The sequence below is a fragment of the Eurytemora carolleeae genome, unplaced genomic scaffold, assembly GCF_000591075.1.
Source record: "Eurytemora carolleeae unplaced genomic scaffold, Eaff_2.0 scaffold1247, whole genome shotgun sequence".
Classification (NCBI taxonomy): Eukaryota; Metazoa; Arthropoda; class Copepoda; order Calanoida; family Temoridae; genus Eurytemora; species Eurytemora carolleeae.
The window spans coordinates 81,993-91,061 of NW_019397134.1; the positions used below are offsets into that span (position 1 = coordinate 81,993).

At 31.1% G+C, this 9,069-nt stretch overlaps 1 long non-coding RNA gene across 1 annotated transcript; it reads right to left on the reverse strand.

Moving 5' to 3' along the window:
- Positions 1–7,809: 7,809 nt before the first annotated feature.
- LOC111712236 (uncharacterized) lies at positions 7,810–8,514 on the reverse strand. Its single transcript, XR_002767411.1, has 2 exons — positions 8,331–8,514; positions 7,810–8,014 (listed from the first exon to the last, which is right to left on the reverse strand). It is a non-coding gene; the product is annotated as an uncharacterized LOC111712236 (long non-coding RNA).
- Between the last annotated feature and the right edge of the window lie 555 nt (positions 8,515–9,069).

Below are 9,069 nucleotides of genomic sequence, written 5' to 3' on the forward strand. Positions count from 1 at the left end.
CTACGACATTGGAATCCAAAGTAAATGAACACAGTTGAATGGAGGGGTGGAGGGGGAGGGTGTCCAAAAATCGTTCTCTAGGACGGACCCCTAATTTTAACCCTAAAAGATGAAGGTTCAAATTGTTGTATAGATTGAGTGGGGGAGGGGGGTTATTTTGTCAATGTTGTATCTTATTGTCTTGTATGGAATAACAAGAAAATAAAAATTTCAAATATCCCATGACAAATTATAGTTGTTGTGTTATTAAATCCAGCAATATGTTTTATGAAAAATGGCGGATAATAATAAGATTGTTCTAAAAAGCTGAATTTAAAACTAGAACTACCCAACAATATGTCACCACCAGGGTTGGCAAATATTTCAAACTTTTTAAATAATATTTCTGTTCTGAATGACTGGAGGATTTCATACAGAACACAAAAATCCGCTAAATTTCTTTAAATTATAGCTGAATACAGGGCGTCCCGCTAAACATGATAAAAAATGTTGTTTTTATGAACTTTTTTCCGGCAATCATGCGTAAACTTTAGTTTACTTTCTACAGCTGTTTGTGTTCATCTTTTAATTATTTAGGACTTCGATGATAATAATATTTTTATCGAAATATATCCTTTATATATAACTATAAAGCAATAATTAGAACAGCTTCTAAGTTTTCATATTTATTAATACAAATTATTTCAGATCTCTCGATCCTCATCAGTAAATAAACATGGTTTAACATAAAAAACATTTATTTTTAAAGTTTGGTTAAGATTAAGCTTTACACCCATGGTTTAACTTGTTTCGAAAATATTGTCTTCTTTTTTTGTAATTTTGCAATATTAAGATCTCAAAAAATTTTTGTTTAAATTTCGATTCGTATAATCGGTCAATTAGATTGTCTAATATCATGTAATTTTGTCATGAAACAGCTGTCGAATATTATAAAACGTCGTCAGTGAACTATCGTGTTTAGTCTTTATGAAACGATATGCTAAGATATTTTGATGGAAAGCCTTGAAACATTTCCTTGTTCCGGTTTAGTTTTCTAGCATCCGGTTTAGTTTTCTAACTTAGATAAAGTTTCCATTTACATTTGATCATTTGAAATGCATCCTGCATACAGTTTAGGCCACAAACTGACATATGTCATAATTAAATACAATATTTTATAGGGAAAAATTGGTGAAAAAGTACAATTTAAGTTATTAGAATATACTTATTTGTTATTAGAATAGACTTCTTTGTTATTAGAATATATTTCTTTGTTATGAGAATAGATTTCTTTGTTATAAGAATATATTTCTTTCTTATTATAGAATAGATTTCTGTGTTATCAGAATATATTTCATTGTTATCAGAATAGATTTCTTTGTTATTAGAATATATTTCTTTGTTATCAGAATAGATTTATTTGTTATAACAATAGATTTCTTTGTTATAAGAATAGATTTCTTTGTTATTAGAATAGATATTTTTGTTTTAAGAATATATTTCTTTGTAATCAGAATAGATTTCTTTGTTATTAGAATATAATTCTTTGTTATAAGAATAGATTTCTTTGTTATTAGAATAGATTTCTTTGTTATCAGTATAGATTTCTTTGTTAAAAGAATATATTTCTTTGTTATCAGAATATATTTCTTTGTTATCAGAATAGATTTCTTTGTTATCAGAATAGATTTCTATGTTATCAGAATATTTTTCCTTGTTATCAGAATAGATTTCTTTGTTATCAGAATAGATTTCTTTGTTTTAAGAGATTACATTCTTTGACGATGTTGTCTTAACATTGTGAACTTTACAAAGGATAATTTATAGAGTATTATATCTTTGTTCAAACTTGCGTTGAACAAAAGATGGTCAATTAAATCAAGCCTGAAAAAGAGCCTCTGTGTCCCATATTCCCCCCCCCCCCCGTCCTTTTTAGATAAACTGACAACGCAATTTTTAGTTTTCCTTAATGCAAATCCAGATTCACAATGGTACGCTTTGATTGGGCAAAAATACTTAGAATATTCTAGTTTTTTTTCTGAAAATTGACAATTTTGAATTGTATTCTTTTGTCAAATTGATTTGCGGATTTACGCAGCTGAGCCAAATGATGGAAATTGGCAAAATTCAACACTTTTCAAAAAGGAAAAAAGGCGACATTTTCCCAATTGTTGAAACAATTAAGAGCTAATTGGAACCGTTGTGAATCGGGCTTACATCTGGTTTACCCAAAATAGTCGGAGGGGGGGGGGGGTCCAGAAACCCCCACCCCTCTATTTCCTTATTGTGATACAAATCAATAACAATTGATACACTTTTGGAAAGCCCTTGGACTCCATTTTTAAGTTTATTTTACAATTAAAATTTTATTAACAAAATTTAATAAGAGCAGAGCATTTTTTTCTTTTCAGCTAATCATACATCTGTTTTCTGTTCCTTTCTTTTAGATATATGCATTCTAATACCTTGTAGACAAGGGAAAAATGCATTTTGACACAAAGGAATTGAGTCTTTGCCACAAACTCTGATTTTATAATCCCTATATCTTTGGAATCCAATGTCGTAAATCTTTGATATTTCAAACTTATATTATTTGATCTAACAGAATTTGAAATATCTAAGGTCTACGACATTGGAATCCAAAGATATAGGATTTAGAAAAGCAGAGTTTGTGACAAAGACTCAATTCCTTTCTTATTATTACACTCTTGTTTATGCATGGTCTAAGCATTTCAGAGTACAGTTTTCTCAGCACCTAGAGCTTAGCTAACACGGGAAGTTCGGGAGACATATTTATAATATTCTTACAGGTTGGAATTATAAAAGTTACTGCACTAAGCGGGGTCTGAAATTTCTGAGGATATCCATTGTCAGAATTTTGCCTTAATTATGAAAAATGGGATAAGAAAGGTTAGGTAAAGAGTGGATATTTTCTCCAAAAAAAATCTTGATTCATGTAAGTTCATCTCGGACAGTGCTTCAGAATATGGCCTCATCTACAGCTATCTTTTCCTCACAGCCGACAGAATATAAACCAGTATCATAGTGCATGGTGCACAACCTATCAGGATTCTACTTTATATGTTTCCATTTTCCTTGTTTCTAGCAAGAGGGAGGGGGGAAGAGAAGCATAGAGAAACTGTACTTCTCTGCACTTTTATTATTTTCCAATTAGGGTGTACTGCCATGTTTTAATCCACACAGGGTTATATTTAGGGTTTGCAGCGAAAATGAAAAATCGTTTTGCGTAAATTTAGCATTTTCGCAAAATATCTGTTTCGCGAAAAAAAATTCGAAAATTTTGCAAAGAAATTAAAATTTAAAAATTCGGAATTTAAAAAAAAATGCAATATTTGTGCGAAAATTCATATAAAAAGATAAAGTACAGTTTCAACACCTATGGCTTTCTTCGCGAAAATTTTCGCTAAAATATTTCCCGGAAATGCGAAATTTTAGGAAAAATATTTTTTCTCGAAAATTTTATTTTCGCGAAATTTCGCTTCGTTTTCCCACAACGCTTCTTTCATTTTCGCGAAAAAATGCAAAATTTCACAAAATAAGTTTGCAAAATTTTCGTATTTTTTCCAACAACGCTTCATTCATTTTCGCGAGAAAATTGCAAAATTTCACGAAAAGGTATGCGAAATTTTCGCATTTTTTCGGGAAACGTTTCGTTCGCTGCAAACTCTAGTTCTGTTCAGCCGCAAGAAACTATGCCATTATCAATTATATCTAATAAAATTCCAAATAAAAATTAAATAATTTATCATGGGAGCAAACCTTAGATTCTCAGGTTTCTGTGGGATATCGTCGTTTTCAGATTGTTTGCGTATTTGCTGAATATGATCTATTTAAACCTACTACTTTTATACAAAATTGCATATATATGAATTTTCATATAATTTTAACATAGTTTTATATCAATTTCTTGAGACAGGAACATCAGATAGATGTTATATATGTATCGTTTAACGCCTGAGATTCTCAGGTTTTATCCCCCCTTTCAATTGTCCTTTACAGTCCCTTTAAAGTTTCAAGGGTACCATTGTAAATAGAGGAATTTGAAATTTCGCTTATATCCTTTAAATTTATGTTCTCTGTTTATAAATAGAGGAAAACATATTTTTGTATTTATTGGATAAGAAGAGGGTAAAAAGTTTAGAGTAGGTCTCGAATATTTGTACGGTTCGACAACTCTTATTAGCATAATACCAGGTTTACATAATAAATTCTATTCTGTTCTCAGATGTCCCAGAAATCATGGCAGATGTCCGAAAAAATGCCTGGTGTCCCAGAAATATTCTTTTAAGTCCCAGAAAAGTTTTTAGATACCCCAGAATAGTAATACATGTCCCAGATTTGTTTTCTGCCCGAGAAATGTTTTCAGCTGTCCCAGAAATATTCGTAGATTTTTAAACATATTTTCCGATGTCCCAAACATTTCTCTTATTTCCCAAATATATTTTCAGATATCCTCGAAATATTTTCAGATATATTCTTAGATTTCTCAGAAATATTCTAAAATGTTCAAAAATGTCCCAGAAAGGATTTCAGTGTTTCCGAAATATTTGAAGTTGTCCCAGATACATTAACATACACTGGTCGGTGATTATTTTTATTTAAGTTTTGATTGTTAACAAGTTTTTTTCGAATTACAAGTTTACGTGTATTCATGCCATGTTTAAAATCTTGATATAAATTAAAATTGAAATCTAAAGTCGTCTTCATTGTATTGATATATGCGACGACGACTCTATGTCCCAAATAATGCTCTGATCTCTCAGAGATATTCTCAGTTGTCATGCGAAATTTTAGCCTTATATATAGAGAGAGAAAAATTGTATAAAGATCTAGAATCAGTTTTTTTTCCAAATAAAACAAAAAAGGCATGAAAGACTTTTTTGAGGCCAACAAACAAAAATGGCCGAATTTTTATTTATTTCAAAATCATCGTTTTAAATTTATAAAACTAATGTTTTATAAGCACTTCAAGACATCCTGTAAATCCTACCGTTCATGTTCTTTCTTGCTTGTTGTATGCATAAAATCAATTATGTCATTCTCAATATATACAACATATGCTTTCTGTGAGAAAGATAAATCAATTTTTTATGTAAAGAACCTTTTTACTTAAATACTTGATATTTTTAGATATATATAAAATTCTAAACATATATAATATGATAAAACAAGACAATAATATATATCTTGCCTCTGGCCGGCAAAACGGCTGGACCGAATGGGCTGAAATATTTTGTAAACACTCATGGGTAGCCTGGGTGTGATATAGGCTAAAAAATTGAATATTCTTTTTTTCAATTTTTTTTGTCCACGGGCAACGCCGGGCCCTTCAGTAAAGCAATTTTTAAAATGTATGAATATTTTGCCTATTAGACCCCTCCCTGTGAAGTTTTTCTGCATTTAAATGGACTGTAACCGTAATTTCAAGTGACCCTTTATTTTTAAAAAAAGAGTAACCCGCCCGATTCACAACGGTACCTTCATCAGATTACAATAATATGGAAATGTAAGAAACATTTATGTGATTTTTAATATGGAAGATATTAACATTTTTCCTGGCTTAAAAGTGTTTAATTCTAACAATTCCTAAATGATGAAGATCACTTTTTGTGTGAGAAACCACAATTTAAAATAATTGTCTGTTGTGTTGTCTGTATGTTATGGTATACCAATAAATAAACGGTTGAATCAGACCGTAATTTGTTGTGCACTGTATTTCCATCGTCCAAAACTGGATTGCCTCGTAAGGACTCCTGATTTAAAAAGGCAGTTTAGCTTGATTTCTCCCTCTAATAGGAAGTTGAGCCCAAACCTCCCTGTTATATTTTTCTTATGATGCATTTACTCTGCTTTGAAACATTTATTATTCCTATATAAGAAAGGAAAAGTACGTTCCTCGGGTACTTTGGGCCGTTTTCCGACAGCTTCCTATTTAAGAAACTCTGGATGGAAATGACCTCGCTGCCTTAGGACTGGCTTTTCCTTCCTCTTTTAGGGATTTGAGGCTTTTAAAATAAAACTTGAATGCAATGCACAAGGCATATTTTTAAAACCTTTACTCTTTACTAAGATTTGGTTGAACCCTGGTATAGGGATTAAAAGGAAAATTATATCCCGGTTTAAGATATTTTGCGGTTCAATACCTTTCGAAATATTGGCATCCAAACTATGTGTTTGAGGAAAATATGGAAAAGTTTGAATATGAAAGAAAAATAAAAGAAGGGGGGAGGATATGATAGGAATATATTGAGATAAATGGAAGTACAGGGTCGAGGAAAGCCATACAGGGTGACCCACAAGGACCTTTAGAGACGACTGTACAGAATTTATTTAGTCTTTTCTTACATTCCATGGTTCCCTATTTTATTATATTTAAATAATCTTCAAATCGTCGTTAAACATTTAGTTTTTATCTAAATTTTATTTTTTATCTTCTTTATATTCATTATATTATCAGATTAAAGAAACTAATTCTGCAAAAATATTTAAACAAAGAGTAATCAATATTTATCTTGAGAATTATGAGAGGTTTAAATGCGAAATATTGTGTGAATAAATTTTATATAAGAAAAAAAAATAAAAAACTGAAACTTTATTAGTTTATTTGTGTACCCTGTACCCTGTACCCTGTACCCTGTACCCTGTACCCTGTACCCTGTACCCTGTACCCTGTACCCTGTATTTTAATTTTAATTTATCTCTACATTAATCCCTCTGATCTCACCGTGCCACAGATCACCTGACAATCTCCTTCCTTTCAATCAACTTCTTACCTATCCAAAAACACATCTTGATATGTGTAACCAATTATATTGTTAACTAACTTAGGGCCAACCACTCAAAACAACCTACTCTGGTTAGCCGGGTCCAAACTGCATAGTAAAATGTGATTGCATATTTTTAACTTCTTATGCTTTGTAGTTGAATAAAAATATGAAATATGAAATATGAAATGTGTGTGTATCTATAGAAAGAGGATAATGCAGAAACTTGGTTCAATACTTTGCTTATTCCAATAAAAGATTGTAAGTTATAGAGCAGTATGTCAAGTTTTAGATTCGAATCTATAGGTGCTAACCATATACGTACATATATTTACATATATACTACTAGCTTGGGAACCCAGCGCTGCCAAGGTTACTAAAAGTTACTCCTGCCGTTTACCCGCACTTGAAAGATTTTACCGTGAGACTAAATTTTTGCTATTAAAGTCAGAACATTCCTGTAGTTCACCCAAGTTCCAAAATCAAAATTTGAGACAAATCAGTGAAGAGGTTCGCAACTAATGATCGGACACACTAACAGAGATTACAACTTTATATATATAGAATATAGATGTATATGTATATATATGATAACATTCTAAATATAAATAGGATAATTCAGAAATTTAAGATTTTCAGAGGTTTATCACACGTCAAAATTTGTGAGGAAAACCTAAAACTAAAATATCAATAATTTCTTTCATTTCATTTGTTTTGAAATTCTGCTTTTTTAGGCAACTAGCTTGACCATTAATTCGTACTGAAACAACTTTTCTATTATCAGTGCCACTACCAGCCCCCTGAGTCCGAAATTTAAGACAGGGTATCGTCATAAACCCCGGTCAATGGATTAAGTCAAGTTTGTAGAATGAAATTTTTTGTACGAAATATTATTTCCTCATTTTCTAGTGCATACATTAATAACTAGTGACTACGCAAATGTATAGAATCCCAGAAAGAAAACTCGGGAGTTTCATTCAACGATACTCTCTTGAATGTCCGGCTCTGATCCATAGTATGTTTTGGATTATTCTGTGTACATCGCTTTCTAATTTTCTCATGTACATTACTGTAAACTCCAGCTCATTTGAAGCACTAGGCCGACCTCAGGTCTATAAAAGCACACTGTTCATGCAGAAGGCAAAACGGAAAAGACACTGGATGAATCAGCCCCTTCTAGTGAGAGTTATGTATAGCATCTTTCACGATGCTTCTCCTTCCAATTCTCTTTGCTTCTTCCTCAGCCCAATCTAAATAACAATTCTTTATTAACTTTTTAACATTTTAATTTTTTGATAGTTTTATTTTAACCATTTGGAGTCAATATTTCATTGAGAAACTCAGCAGTGGATTTGACTGTGAAAAAATTTTACATGTTCAATAAAAAAAATCAATTTTAAATTATTCATTGAAATGGTGGAAATTCATTTGTTAGAGGTGGTAAATAATAAATTGATTCATTCATTAGTTACCGTCTTAAATCACATTTCTAAACTAATTCTCAGAATTGTTGAATCAATATTTTTAAGGTATAAAATCAATTTTATATTTTTTCTATAATCTTACCCTGAAAGGAGCACTAGAAGGAGAAGTATAATCAAAACTTTAAAATGATTCCTTTTCACCATGCTAATAACAGGTTCAACCAGACTAATGAGATCAACGAGTCTAATAGAAATACAAGATCAACCGGACTAACGAAAGATCAACCGAACTAAAAGGCCAGGGAACTGAGCTTTAACTAATAGTATCTAAACTAACTAAACACAAGCTTCTTATCATTTCAGGTCTTATCAGTATAAAGCAAATATATGTATTTTTATCAAATCTGCAATTTTCAAAAACTTGAAGAAAAAAACGTTTGCAACTGTGATTATCATATTTTTGTTGTATATTTTATTTTCAAATCATGTTAAATATATTGAAATTATTACTATTTAACTTACTATTTATAATCTTAACTAAGTAAAATATCGTCAAATGATGAACCATAAATACTTTTAGAAATTAATGCAGACCTTTTTTATCCGAGTTTAGTATAAATTTACCTCCAAGATACCACACAAAACTAGATGTGACATAAGGCTGAACTCAAAGCTCTCAGGCCGAATTTAAAGAATTTGAACCGCGTCGCTAAATAGTCAATAACCGGTTCCAATTGAGCACCGGCTCAAATCTAAAGAACACTGATTATAAATTCAAGTGGAACCAACCATATTTGAACCGCGGTTCAAATTCTTTAAATTCGGCCTTAGAGCTTAGAGCTAGATTCTAGATTTACAGTGATCAAAATTGGCATACTCTC